Genomic DNA, 13,079 nt, shown 5'->3' with positions numbered 1-13,079 from the left:
CAATAATATGCATTGATAATTATATACAAATTGTTACCACATCTAACACATGTAAAAATTCTGAAGGAACCCAAGTTCAGAAGCAGCTTCAACATCAGCATAAGGCATTTTGTTACTTGTTTGGAAACCACAAATTAGTGCAAACAAATAATATCAATGTACCTGTCCCAAAATAATAGTGTACCCTGACCACAGAACACTGGATAAAAAACGCATTACACAAATGTATACCAAATCAACACCAAGATAACAACAGTTTCAGGTCATTTGCCTCTGAGCAGACTTAGACAAGAATAAGAGGAAAAAAATAGCTCATATACAAAACTGGGTATTCAGAACATGGCTTACACAAGTAAAAACAGAGAACACTATTACAAAGTTTGGGTGAAACATTTAAAAGAATCACAGAGACCGTTTGTTTGACAAGTTTTGCTTGAAAAAGTGAAATGTTGGGGCGCCTGGGTGGCTCAGGCAGGTGAGTGTCCATCTTCAGCTCAGGTCATGATCATGGGTTCAAGCCCTGCGTCGGGCTCTGTGCTGACAGCTCAGAGCCTGGAGCTTGCTTCAGATTCTGTGTCTCCCTCCCTCTCTCTGCCCCCTCCCCCACTCATACTCTGTCTCTCTCACTCTCAAAAATAAACAAATATTGGGGCGCCTGGGTGGCACAGTCGGTTAAGCGTCCGACTTCAGCCAGGTCACGATCTCGCGGTCCGTGAGTTCGAGCCCCGCGTCAGGCTCTGGGCTGATGGCTCGGAGCCTGGAGCCTGTTTCCGATTCTGTGTCTCCCTCTCTCTCTGCCCCTCCCCTGTTCATGCTCTGTCTCTCTCTGTCCCAAAAATAAATAAAAAACGTTGAAAAAAAAAATTAAAAAAAAAAAAAAACAAATATTAAAAAAAAAAATTTGTTAACTGAAATGTTATTCTGAATGGAGGTAAAAAGACAATGCTTCTGAAAATACATGGACTGAAATATTTATGTATTTCAATACAAAAAAACAGGATGTGGGGCACCTAGGTGGCTCAGTCCGTTGAACTCCAATTCTGGTTCAGGTCATGATCTCACGGTTCAGGAGTTCGGGCCCCAAGTGGGGTTTGCTGCTGTCAGTGCACAGCCTGCTTCAGCTCCTCTGTCCCTCTCTCTCTCTCTCTGTCTCTCTCCCCCACCTGCGTGCTCTCTCTCTCTCAAAACAAAAACAAACAAACAAAAAAAACCAACCCAGAATGGGCAGTACTTTCCATTTAGTGCAATCTGCTATACGCTAACCATAGTCAGATGAGCACCTCTTAAAATACTATGGTCTGTTCCTCAAAAGTTAAAGAGTTACCATATGACCCAGCAATTTCACACCTAGTCATATACCTAAGAAAACTGAAAAACATATGGTCACACAAAAATCTGTACACAAATATTCATTATTCATAACAACTAAATAGTATAAACAACCAAATGCCCACCAACTGATGAATGAATAAACGAAATACTGTTTTGCCATACAATTGAAATATTATGCAGCCATAAAAAAATTAAAAAAAAGAATAAAGTACTGATACATGCTACAACACGGATGAACCTTGAAAACATTATAAGTGAAAAACATCAGTCACCAAAGTCACATAATGTATGATTTATATAAAATGTCCCAAATACGCAAAGCCACAGAGAAAATAAATTGGTGGTCTTACCTAGGACTGAGGGAGCTGGGGAAAATAAGGAGTGACTACTAATGGGTATAGGGTTACTTCTTGGGGTGATGAAAAAGTTCTAGAATTAGTGGGGATGGTTGTATACTATGAACATACTAAAACCATTGAATTGTACACTTTAAATGGGTGAATTATGTGGTATGTGAATTAGATCTTAAAAAATACTAGTCCCACAGAGATAAATCAATTTAGAGTACAATTTTGAAAAAGTGTACAACTTTATGAAAATATTAAATCAAGATAAGGAATACAACCATCACCTCCAAACGTATTCTAATGCCCCTAGGTAATCCCTCCTCCTACCCCTCCCTAACCACTGATCTTTCTGTGGTTTGTATTTTCTAGAATTTTATATTTTCTGGAATTTTATTTAAAGGGGATATTGTGTATACTCTGGCTTCTTTTACTCAATTATTTTGACATTCATCCACATTTTTACATGTATGTATCAATGGTTTATGCTCAGAAGTATTCCATAATATGGTTACCATAATGTGTCTAACCTTTTACCTGTTGATGGACATTTAGATTGTTTCTAATTTTCAGCTATTAGAAATAAAGTCACTATGAATATTTGTATATGTATTTATATATGCAGATACATCTTTGAAGAAAAAAAAAACCAGCTAGTGTGTTTTCTAAAGTGATTGTGCCATTTTTATATTCAATTTCAGTTGTTCCACGGCCTCACCGAGTTATATGGTAAGCCTTTCAAATTTTAGCCATCCGGAGAGTTGTGCAGTGGTATATTTCACTGTTGTTTTAACTTGCATTTCCCTAATGGTTAATGACGTTGAGCATTTCTTTTTTTGATGTTGAGCATTTTTCTACATGTTTATTTGCCCTACGTACATCTTTTTTGGTGAAGATTATTTCATTTTAAGAAGTTCTTTATATAGCTGGATACATTTTTCTGCATGTTTATTTGCCCTACGTACATCTTTTTTGGTGAAGATTATTTCATTTTAAGAAGTTCTTTATATAGCTGGATACAAGTCCTTTATGAAATAAATAATCTGAAGATATTTTCTCCCAGACTGTGGCTTGTCTTTTCATTCTTATGAAGAAGAGTAGAAGTTTTTAATTTTGATGAAGTCCAGTTTATCAGCCTTTTCTTTTATGGAGCATACTTTTGGGGTTATATCTAAGAAATCTTTGCCTAACCCAAGGTCATAAAGATTTTTTCCTATGTTTCCTTCTTCAAGTTATCAAAAGTTTTACATTTAGGTCTACTATCTATCTTGAGCTCATTTCTGTATATGGTTTAAAGTATGTATCTAGGGGCGCCTGGGTGGCTCAGTCGGTTAAGCGTCTGACTCTTGATCTTGGCTCAGGTCATAATGTTACAGTTCTTGAGTTCGTGCCCCATATCAGGCCCTGCGCTGATGGCAAGAAGCCTGCATGGAATTCTGTCTCTCCTTCTCTCTGCTCTCCCCCCATTTACGTGCTCGCTCTCAATCAAAATAAATAAACTTTAATGAAGTATGTATCTAAGCTCATATTTGTGTACTGTGACTATCCAAATGTTTCAGTACCATTTATTTATTTATATTTTTAATTTTTTATTTTTGAGAGAGAGAGCACAAGTGGGGAAGAGGTAGAGGGGCAGGGAGGAGGGAGACAGAGAGGGAGAGGGAGAGAGGGAGAGAGAGGGAGAGAGAGGGAGAGAGGGAGAGAGGGAGAGAGGGAGAGAGGGAGAGAGAGAGAATGAATATCCTAACAAAGCTGCACACTCAGCGAGGAGCAAAACACAGAGCTCGATCCCACAACCCAAGGATCATGACCTGAGCTAAAATCAAGAGTTGGACGCTCTGGAACCAGAAAAGGCCCTGAATAGCCAAAACAATCCTGAAAAAGAAAACCAAAGCTGGAAGCATCACAATCCCAGACTTCAAGCTGTATTACAAAGTTGTGATCATCAAGATAGTATGGTACTGACACAAAAACAGACACTTAGATCAATGGAACAGAACAGACAACCCAGAAATGGACCCACAAACATATGGCCAACTAATCTTTGACAAAACAGGAAAGAATATCCACTGGAAGAAAGATAGGCTCTTCAGCAAATGGTGCTGGAAAAACTGGACAGCGACATGCAGAAGAATGAACCTGGACCACTTTCTTACACCATACACAAAAATAAACTCAAAATGGATGGAAGACCTAAATGTAAGACAGAAAGCCATCAAAATCCCAGTGGAGAAAACAGGCAACAACCTCTTTGACTTGAGCAACTTCTTACTTGAATGTCTCCAGAGGCCAGGGAAACAAAAGCAAAAATGAACTATTCCTTTTTAAAAGAATTTTTTTTAACATTTATTCATTTTTTGAGAGACACAGACAGTGCGAGTGGGGAAGGGACAGAGAGGGAGACACAGAATTCAAAGCAGGCTCTGAGCTGTCAGCACAGGGCCCAACACAGGGTTCGAACTCATGAACAGTGAGAACATGACCTGAGCCAAAGTCGGACGCTTAATCTGCTGAGCCACCCAGGCACCCCAAAAACAAACTATTCCCCATCAAGATAAAAAGCTTCTGCACAGCGAAGGAAGCAAACTAAAAGGCAACCAACGGAATAGCAAAAGATATTTGCAAATGACATATCTGATAAAAGGTTAGTATCCAAAATCTATAAAGAACTTATCAAAATCAACACAATCCAGTGAAGAAATGGGCAAAACATGAATAGACACTTTTCCAAAGAAGACATCCAGATGGCTAACAGACACATGAAAAAATGCTCAACATCACTCACCATCAGAGAAATACAAATCAAAACCACAATGAGATACCACCTTACAGTGTGGCTAAAATTAACTCGGGCAACAACAGATGTTGGCGAGGATAGAGAAAGAGGAACGCTTTGCACTGCTGGTGGGAATGCAAACTGGTTGCAGCCACTCTAGAAAACAGTATGGAGGTTCCTCAAAAAGTTAAAAATAGATAGGGCTCCTGGATGGCTCAGTCAGTTAAACGTCTGACTTTGCCTCAGGTCATGATTTTGCAATTTGTGGGTTCAAGCCCCACAATGGGCTCTGTGCTGACAGCCTGGAGCCTGCTTGAGATTCTGTGTCTCCCTCCCTCTTTGCCGCTCCCTGGCTCATGCTCTGTCTCTCTCAAAAATAAATAAAGGTTAAAAAAGTTAAAAATAGAACTACCCTATGACCCAGCAATTGCACTAGTAGGCATTTATCCGAAGGATATAGAAGTGCTGTTTCGAAGGGGCACATGCACTCTAATGTTTATAGCAGCACTGTTGACAACAGCCAAAGTATGGAAAGAGCCTAAATGTCCATTGACTGATGACTGGATAAAGAAGATGTGGTATATATACACAATGGAATATTACTTGGCGATCAAAAATAATGAAATCTTGCCATTTACAACATGGATGGAACTAGAGTGTATCATGCTAAGCAAAATCAGTCAGAGAAAGACAAGTATCCTATGACTTCACTCATGTGCAATTTAAGATACAAAACAGATGAACATAAGGGAAGGGAACCAAAAATAATATAAAAACAGAGAGGGAGATAAACCATAAGAGGCTCTTAAATACAGAGAACAAGCTGAGGGTTGCTGGAGGGGTGTTGGGTGGGGCGAATGGGCTAAAGGGGCAAAGGGGCATTAAGGAGGACACTTGTTGGGATGAGCACTGGGTGTTATATGTAAGTGATGAATCACCAAATTCTATTCCTGAAACCATTATTACAATATATTTGAAAGGCTATCCTTTTTCTCCTGAATTGCCTTTGTTCCTTTGTCAAAATCAGTTGTCCATAGTGTATGTCTGTTTCTAGACTCTGGATACTCTGTTCTTCTGATCTGTCTTCATGACAATACCACTGTCATGATTACTGTAGCTTTATAATAAATTTTGAAATCAGGTAGTATTGGTCCTCCAACTTTTTTCTTCTTTTTCAAAGAAGTTTTAGCTATTCTACATATTTGCATTTCCATGTGAATTTAGAATCTGCTTGTCAATTTTTAAAAAAAATACTTTTAATGTTTATTTTTGAGAGAGAGAGACAAAGACAGAGACAGAGCATGAGTGGGGGAGGGGCAGAGAGAGGGAGACACAGAATCCAAAGCAGGCTCCCAGGCTCTGAGCTGTCAGCACAGAGCCCGACACGGGGCTCGAACCCACATGCTGTGAGATCATGACCTGAGCTAAAGTCGGACACTTAACTGACCGAGCCACCCAGGCACCCCTTTGCTTGTCAATTCCCATAAAAAAGCTGACTGGGATCTTCACTAGAATTATACTGAATTATAAATGACATCTCAACAATATTAAGTTGATCCATGAGTGGTACATATTTCTCCACTGGTGTTCTTCAATTTCTCTAAGTAACATGTTATAGTTCTCCATGTTCAGATCTTAGACATCTTTCTGAAACTTAAAATATTTAATATTTGTATACAATAGTAAATTATTTTTTAACTTCAATTACCAACTGTTGCTAATATGTAAAAATATATTTGATTTTTGTTTTTCTTATATCCTGCAACCTTGCTAAATCCACTACCTCTAACAAGGGCTTTCTTATAGATTCCATCAGGTTTCCAACATAAAAGACCATGTCAGTATGTCTTCACTTCCAATGTGGATGCCATTTATATGTGTGTGTGTATCTCTCTATCTATCTTAACTTATTACACTGGCTAAAACCTCCAAAACAACACTGAACACAGGTGATGAGGGAAGACATCCTGGTCTTGTTCCCGATCTTAGCTAGAAAACACTTTGTTTCACCATTAATTATGACGTTAGTTGTAGGATTTTATTAGATGCTCTTTGTCAGATTAAGGAAATTACCATCTATTTTAGTTTGCTGAGAGTTTTTATCAAAAATTAATGTTAGTGAGCATCTGGATGGCCCAGTTGGTTGAGTGTCCAACTTTTGATTTTGGCTCAGATCATGATCTCACAGTTAATGGGATCAAGCCCCGCCTCGGGCTCCACCCTGATGATGCAGAGCCCGCTTGGGTTTCTCCCTCTCTTCTCCTCTCTTCTCCTCTCCTCTCCTCTCTTCTCCTCTCTCTCTCTCTCTCTCTCTCTCTCTCTGCCCCTCCCCCACTCAGATGCTTACTTTCTCTCAAACTAAATAAACATTTTTTAAAAACTGATGTTAGTTGGGGCGCCTGGGTGGCGCAGTCGGTTAAGCGTCCGACTTCAGCCAGGTCACGATCTCGCGGTCCGTGAGTTCGAGCCCCGTGTCAGGCTCTGGGCTGATGGCTCGGAGCCTGGAGCCTGTTTCCGATTCTGTGTCTCCCTCTCTCTCTGCCCCTCCCCCGTTCATGCTCTGTCTCTCTCTGTCCCAAAAATAAAATAAACGTTGAAAAAAAAACAAAAAAAACAAAAAAAACTGATGTTAGAGGGCGCCTGGGTGGCTCAGTCGGTTAAGCATCCGACTTCGGCTCAGGTCATGATCTCGCGGTCCGTGAGTTCAAGCCCCGCATCAGGCTCTGTGCTGACAGCTCAGAGCCTGGAGCCTGTTTCAAATTCTGTGTCTCCCTCTCTCTCTGACCCTCCCCCATTCATGCTGTCTCTCCCTGTCTCAAAAATAAATAAACGTTAAAAAAAAAAAAAAACTGATGTTAGATTTTGTCAAATGCTTTATTTGCATCCATTAAGATGACTGTATGATAGTCTTACTATGGTGAATTATGTTGATTTTCAAATGCTGAACTAACATTCAAATTATGAACTAACTTTGTATTCCTGAACTGAAATAAATCCCATTTGAGTATGATGTCTAATCCTTCTCATAGTGTTGGGTTCTATATGCTAAAATTTTGTTTAGAATTTTCACATCTATGTTCATGTTCATGAGGGGATATGTCCATAGTTTTTCCCGACTCATGGTTTTTAGATATTAGAAACCTAAACTATATATTCATCCTGAGAAAGGTAGTAACTGTTATTAGCAAGTAGGCAAAGAAGTACAGGGATCTCACTTATCATGGAAATAAAGCTTCTACTTAGAAGTAAATGGAAGGATGAATAAAATTATTGCAAACCTCAAAGCTAAGAGGACAATTTAAAGACCTATACTTTAAAAGGTCTGTCTCCAGGAAATAGATTTGTTCAATAAATCAAGGAAAAATTAGAATAGTTTTTTTTTTAAGAATAATAAACAACAACAACAACAAAAAAGAATAATAAACAGGGCACGTGGGTGACTCAGCTGGTTAAGCAAGGACTCTTGATTTCAGCTCAGGTCATGATCTCGTGGTTTGTGGGATCAAGCCTGCTGTCAGGCTTTGCACTGACAGCTCAGAGCCTGCTTGGGATTCTCTCTCTCCCTCTCTCTCTCTGCCCCTCCCCAACTTGTGCTCTCCCACATGCACACTCTCTCTCAAAAATAAGTAAACATTAAAAAAGAAGAAAAAGAAACATTAGAATAATTACAAGGAGCAGTAATTACGAGGAGCAGAAAGAAAAGTAAAAAAAGTGTGCTCAACCTCAAATCAACTCAGGGGTGTGTGGAATATAAGGTTTAAAAGTAAATGGACGGGGCACCTGGGTGGCTCAGTCAGTTAAGTGTCCGACTTCAGCTCAGGTCATGATCTCACAGTTTGTGGGTTCGGGCCCCGCGTCGGGCTCTGTGCTGACAGCTCAGAGCCTGGAGCCTGCTTGGGATTCTGCATCTCCCTCTCTCCCTGACCCTCCCCCACTCACACTCTGTCTCTCTTTCAAGAATAAACATTAAAAAAATAAAAAAAATAAGTGAATGGAAATTTGGGGCACCTGGGTGTCTCCGCCAGTTGAATGTCCAACTCTTGGGTTTCGGCTCAGGTCATGATCTCATGGTTCATGGGATCAAACCCCACACTAGGCTTTGTGCTGACAGCATGGAGCTGCTTAGGATTCTCTCTCTTTCAAAATAAATAAATAAACTTTTTAAAAAAATAGTAAATGGAGATTCAGAGGTTTGTAATACACTGGCTGGGCAAGAAAAAGGCCCTCAAAAAGAAATCTTAAGACTTGGTTGCAACCATGACAAATTCCTAAATTTTACTAAAATACAGAACTCAAATACTATTCATAAAGAAAAATTATGATGTACAATCCCCTATCCCCCAGTGATATAAACACTGTCATAAATAGTCTCTGGAAAGGCCCCTCCTCCCAAATGACTTTAAATTTACAGGCCATGGACTCTGGGCAACTGGCACACACTGAACAGAAAACTGGCAAGGCTGACACCAAGAATATGTTATTTTACCCTTCTTCCTTCAGTTACCATTAAGTTTGTAGTCTTTGCTTGACAACAGTGTTATGGGTGTGAACTGAGTAAGCACTGAATTATCAAAAGTTCTTTTTTGAACAACTGCTGAAAAGCTCAGGAGCTTTACTTGATTGACATTTCCAAACCGACTGGATGTGAAGCAGGTACCATGAAATGAGCTTTACGTCTTCACATTAAAAAGTGAGACACGTGGAAAGATCTGGTTGAATTAATTCAAACTTTAAGATTCAATCCAGGCTGCAACTGCTCAAAGAACCCAAATTCTACTGGTCAAGTAAGTGCAAGCCCTCTGGCTGAGACTAAGAGCAAACAGGTAAAGGATGGTTAACCTGGAGAAGGATGGCTTAAAATCTTAACTCCTTTTTTACTAGGTTGAATCATTTAAAATTGCCATTTCTGTAGGTCAGAAATAGAATATTGACAATTTTATTTAGTTCAATGTAATTTAATTCTACACTGTTTTTTATTATTTCGGAGCCTTCTCCACAGGTCCCAAGAGCCCACACAAAGAACATAAGTTGGTATTGGAGAGTCTTTCTTCATGGAGGTAAAAGCGAAACTTATCTCACATATCACTAATCTTCTCCCCCAGCTGCCACAGTCACTACTCCTACACCCCTGCTAATTTCAGGCTTAAATTACTGAACCCAAAAGTGAAGAGGGAAGAATCAGATCTCCCATTTCCATCTCTGACCCCTTCACTCATCCTTCGTTATTCTTCTCTACCAGAGGAGTGATGTATCTTACTGGTGAGTGGCAAGAGCCTAACATTGGCTGATTCATTTCTCCAATGGATGGAGTTCACATTTTAGGACGCTATAAAAATGCAGAAGGAATGGTTCTGAATATGAATGCCTGTTCTGCAACCTCTAATTCTTAGGTTAGTCATCCTATGTAAACGAAGGATGTCGACTTGGCCATGGATCAATTATGTTCTCCAATATGGCTGAATAAGACTAAATTTTTATTTCCATCTGTCTGGCTTCTGTGGTTTATTTCTCAAGGTGTTCTAGACTCAGATGTTAAGGGAAAAGATACAATCAATGATCAACCATCACATATAACCAGACATGTTTAACACAAGGTAATAGTTTAATAAATACAGGGTAGATGTGAGATAATATAATCTCAAAATATGTAATTCTTTTAACTACAAAGAGACAAAAAAGATTTTTGACGTGATCCTAAATAAATTTTAAAAAGCAGAAATACTCTGTGAATGCCTCTGAAAACAGTTATAAAGCATGCATGTGAAAAATGTAAGATATTATGCAAAGAAATAAAGCTAAAATAAGGTGATGAGAATACAGGAGATTTTTTATTTTTTAAAAAATCTTCTTAATGTTATTATAGAATCTTTCGGTGCCTATGCCTCAAGATAAAACCTGAAAGGAAATGTATGGAAAAAAGGAGCTCTTGGAATAGCGGCACTCCAGATGTTTTTTAATATCTCTTAATTGTCGTTATAATGCCACATCATGTACCAAAAGAAATTTTATTCAAATAAATATAAATCAGAATGCTCAGAGCACCCCACCCTCTTGTGTATACCTGGGAGTTCTGTTTCCAGGAAGCCATCTATCTTATTTTCTGCTAATCCAAGGCAGCAGTCACAGCCACTCTTGCACTGAAGTGATCTGTTTAGGTAAGCTGAGACTCTCAGATCAGATGTCTCACTGGTACCAGGTCATGGTCAGCTTTCAAGTAATCAATGAAACCCTCATGTAGCCATGGGCTCAATTCCCCAGGTTACCACCAGGAACCTCACTACGGCAATGTCCTTCCTCTCTCCAAACTGCTAGCAACATTTTTAGGTTCATTGTCCACTGACCTTCGCGCAATACTCAAACAAAGCTCCCATTTAACTGGCAACCCTCCTCCCACCCTCACTCCATCTTTACCGTCTTTCTGTCTTCCCCACCCCAGATCCACTTAATTAAAAGAAAAAAAAAAAATCAATACCGATCTTGTTGAAAGTTTTGCTTGGACTAAGTCTCTTCTAATATATCTAGTATTTTAAGAAGTCAGCTATTAGTAAAGGCTAATTATAGAAAATAGCCTCTGTCTTTCTTTGTACAAGCAACTCTGGCTGAAGAAAAACAGAACAAAATTGAGCATAAGTTTTTGCTGAAATATCAACTAAAATCTGGAAAAGGAAAAAAAACTTTGGTTGCTATTTATAATTTTCTACGTTTTTTTATCCAGGGACAAGAGTATAAAACCCTACAATTTATGAATACTATTTTGAGATAATTTTTCTCACCTCATTGCTTTTTTAAATACCATCTACCCTGTTTTAACTTCTCTATGAAGGAATTTTACCTTCCTTCACTCATGCACGGCGGGCACATTGGCCTGCACATCTAGCATGTATTAATTCATTTAATCCCTGTGAGGTAGATGTTATCCCCAATTGACAGGCGAGGAAACGAGGCACTGAGAGACCCTAAGTAATTTTGCCCAGGTTACATACCAGTTACATACCAGCTCAACCCAGGATGAAGCTGAGGCAATCTTGTTCCAGACATACTACTATGTTGTCTGACCTTTCCTGCTAGAGACTGCAGCCCCCCAATCTCTCCCTTCTCCTGTGCTTGTTACATACACCCCACAATAAGCTTATCACACTCTGTATACTCTTTGTTTTCTTATTTGCTTCATATGTGTTTGTACTTGTTCCCCAACTAAATTATAAGTTCCTGGCAGGCAAGGCAACCATGACATTTGCTTCTTGCCCCTACTTCCAGCAGATTGCTATTTATAAAACATTCAATACATCCTTTTTAAGCTGATTGATTTAAATCCCTGGCAATTTCTATAACATTATAAAAAGAGATTTTTTTCTATTTTCTAAATTCAAAAAGGAGAAAACTGACATATTCAAGCATGATGACCAGAGAGTTCTACAGAGGGAAAACTGGGCATAATCCTGCCCTTGCTACAACCCTAAGGGACATGAAGCCACGGGCTATATGACTCAGCAAAATTACTTTAACACCTGAAGGATAGCTCATGCCATCAATGACAGATTTAGCATTACTAAAGTTAGGAAACTGACTACCTATATTTATTTTTCTTCTTAATGCATCTCCTCCTGGTGAGTCATATCTACAAAACTGACAGACTGAAGTTTTTCCATTTCCTAAGAGAACTAACATTTAAAGAAAATCAGATGAAGTTTCTTCAGCATATGTATAATCAGTAAGTGACAATCTGTGTTAGCAGGAATAGCACACACAGGGAAAAACATACTAAAATCAGAAAGGCTTCCAGGCCTGGCAAGCATACTAAATTTTAAATAATGTTTTTTAATCCATCAAAACAAGAAAATAAAAATGGGTGTTCAAAGACATGAAATGTTTTAAAGCACACGCTAATCAGCCCATGTACTAAGGCACTTCAGAGTTAACCAAAAACCTTAAGACTGGATATTAAGAAGTACACAGACCATAAGTAAAAGAAAATACCCTGAGTAAAACAGGACTTTTACTCAAACATTTCATCAAGCTTCTTGACTGTAATTCTACAACATAAAAATCTGGGGGACTACAGGTCTTAAGAGAAATTTCAGAGGATAAAGGAGAGAAGCTTAGGGTTTTATGGGCTTCTTATTGAACACCAATTTTCCAATGCACGGCTAACAGCTTTAATTTACACACAAATAAATATCAAAAAATTGTGCTAGCTCTCTAATGCAGCTGAGCTATCTCTGGAAAAGGCTAATGTGATCCTGAAATACACACAAAAAATTCTGATTATGGGATTTAACTTTTTTTCTTTTAGCATCTGTTAGCTTTCTAAAGCCAACCAAGTTGTGTGGCAATAGAAGCAAAAGCAAACCGGTGTTTCTTGTAGGCTGAGACAGATGGTCTGTTCCTTATGCGCTACAGTCTCTAAATTATTAAAAACAAAGAGCCACTTACCTATACACTTAAAAATGGTTAAATAGATTAACCATTAGAGTTAAATAGGTTAAATAGGTAACACCACTTACCTATACACTTAAAAATGGTTAAAATGATCAAAAGCAAACAAAAAAGGAATTTTAAGCCAATGAATAAAGTGAAAAAGAAAATTACTCTGAATTTAATGTAAAATGGTCTTCCAAGATGCAGAC

General features: G+C 38.6%; 1 protein-coding gene across 1 annotated transcript in view; it reads right to left on the bottom strand.

Annotated features, from left to right (window-relative positions):
- RNF115 (ring finger protein 115) overlaps positions 1-13,079 on the bottom strand; it is an 84,504-nt gene that overhangs the window by 39,662 nt on the left and 31,763 nt on the right. The window lies entirely within an intron of this gene.

This window comes from Lynx rufus, unplaced genomic scaffold (genome assembly GCF_022079265.1).
Source record: "Lynx rufus isolate CCGP_SWC_20201006 ecotype Redwood Valley unplaced genomic scaffold, mLynRuf1.p SCAF_2, whole genome shotgun sequence".
Taxonomy (NCBI): Eukaryota; Metazoa; Chordata; class Mammalia; order Carnivora; family Felidae; genus Lynx; species Lynx rufus.
Note: the sequence above shows the minus strand (reverse complement) of the source record. Positions and strands in the feature narration are given on the sequence as shown.